Below are 2,500 nucleotides of genomic sequence, written 5' to 3'. Positions count from 1 at the left end.
TCTTTTTGTATCCTATACGGATGATCCGATCCGCAAGGACCATGATCGGGAATTCTTTGATCGTCTTTCTCCGAGGAAGAAGCGAAACATAATCAACTTGAATTCGGGACAGCTATTCGAAATCTTAGTGAAACACTTGATTTGTTATCTCATGTCTGCTTTTCGTGAAAAAAGACCAATTGAAGTGGAGGGTTTCTTCAAACAACAAGGAGCTGAGGCAACTATTCAATCAAATGATATTGAGCATGTTTCCCATCTCTTCTCGAGAAACAAGTGGGGTATTTCTTTACAAAATTGTGCTCAATTTCATATGTGGCAATTCCGCCAAGATCTCTTCGTTAGTTGGGGGAAGAATCAGCACGAATCGGATTTTTTGAGGAAGGTATCGAGAGAGAATTTGATTTGGTTAGACAATGTGTGGTTGGTAAACAAGGATCGGTTTTTTAGCAAGGTACAGAATGTATCGTCAAATATTCAATATGATTCCACAAGATCTATTTTCGTTCAAGTAACGGATTCTAGCCAATTGAAAGGATCTTCTGATCAATCCAGAGATCATTTCGATTCCATTAGTAATGAGGATTCGGAATATCACACATTGATCAATCAAACAGAGATTCAGCAACTAAAAGAAAGATCGATTCTTTGGGATCCTTCCTTTCTTCAAACGGAACGAACAGAGATAGAATCAGATCGATTCCCGAAATGCCTTTCTGGATATTCCTCAATGTCCCGGCTATTCACGGAACGTGAGAAGCAGATGAATAATCATCTGCTTCCGGAAGAAATCGACGAATTTCTTGGGAATCCTACAAGATCAATTCGTTCTTTTTTCTCTGACAGAGGGTCAGAACTTAATCTGGGTTCGAATCCTACTGAGAGGTCCACTAGAGATCAGAAATTGTTGAAGAAACAACAAGATGTTTCTTTTGTCCGATCCAGGCGATCGGAAAATAAAGAAATGGTTGATATATTCAAGATAATTACGTATTTACAAAATACCGTCTCAATTCATCCTATTTCATTAGATCCGGGATGTGCTATGGTTCCGAAGGATGAACCGGATATGGACAGTTCCAATAAGATTTCATTCTTGAACAAAAATCCATTTTTTGATTTATTTCATCTATTCCATGACCGGAACAAAGGGGGATACACGTTACACCACGATTTTGAATCAGAAGAGAGATTTCAAGAAATGGCGGATCTATTCACTCTATCAATAACCGAGCCGGATCTGGTGTATCATAAGGGATTTGCCTTTTCTATTGATTCCTACGGATTGGATCAAAAAAAATTCTTGAATGAGGTATTCAACTCCAGGGATGAATCGAAAAAGAAATCTTTATTGGTTCTACCTCCTATTTTTTATGAAGAGAATGAATCTTTTTATCGAAGGATCAGAAAAAAATCGGTCCGGATCTCCTGCGGGAATGATTTGGAAGATCCAAAACCCAAAATAGTGGTATTTGCTAGCAACAACATAATGGAGGCGGTCAATCAATATAGATTGATCCGAAATTGGATTCAAATCCAATATAGCACCTATGGGTACATAAGAAATGTATCGAATCGATTCTTTTTAATGAATAGATCCGATCGCAACTTTGAATATGGAATTCAAAGGGATCAAATAGGAAATGATACTCTGAATCATCTAACTATAATCAAATATACGATCAACCCACATTTATCGAATTTGAAAAAGAGTCAGAAGAAATGGTTCGATCCTCTTATTTCTCGAACCGAGAGATCCATGAATCGGGATCCTGATGCATATAGATACAAATGGTCCAATGGGAGCAAGAACTTCCAGGAACATTTGGAACATTTCGTTTCTGAACAGAAGCACCGTTTTCAAGTAGTCTTCGATCGATTACGTATTAATCAATATTCGATTGATTGGTCCGAGGTTATCGACAAACAAGATTTGTCTAAGTCACTTCGTTTCTTTTTGTCCAAGTCACTTCTCTTTTTGTCCAAGTCACTTCTCTTTTTGTCTAAGTTACTTCCTTTTTTCTTTGCGAGTATCGGGAATATCCCCATTCATAGGTCCGAGATCCACATCTATGAATTGAAAGGTCCGAATGATCAACTCTGCAATCAGTTGTTAGAATCAATAGGTGTTCAAATCGTTCATTTGAATAAATTGAAACCCTTCTTATTGGATGATCATGATACTTCCCAAAGATCGAAATTCTTGATCAATGGAGGAACAATATCACCATTTTTGTTCAATAAGATACCAAAGTGGATGATTGACTCATTCCATACTAGAAATAATCGCAGGAAATCCTTTGATAACACTGATTCCTATTTCTCAATGATATCCCACGATCGAGACAATTGGCTGAATCCTGTGAAACCATTTCATAGAAGTTCATTGATATCTTCTTTTTATAAAGCAAATCGACTTCGATTCTTGAATAATCCACATCACTTCTGGTTCTATTGTAACAAATGTAACAAAAGATTCCCTTTTTATGTGGAAAAGACCCGT

The sequence above is a fragment of the Tasmannia lanceolata genome, unplaced genomic scaffold, assembly GCF_043159265.1.
Source record: "Tasmannia lanceolata isolate RefF3 unplaced genomic scaffold, GAP_Taslan_0.1 ptg001102l, whole genome shotgun sequence".
In the NCBI taxonomy this organism is placed as follows: domain Eukaryota; kingdom Viridiplantae; phylum Streptophyta; class Magnoliopsida; order Canellales; family Winteraceae; genus Tasmannia; species Tasmannia lanceolata.
Note: the sequence above shows the minus strand (reverse complement) of the source record.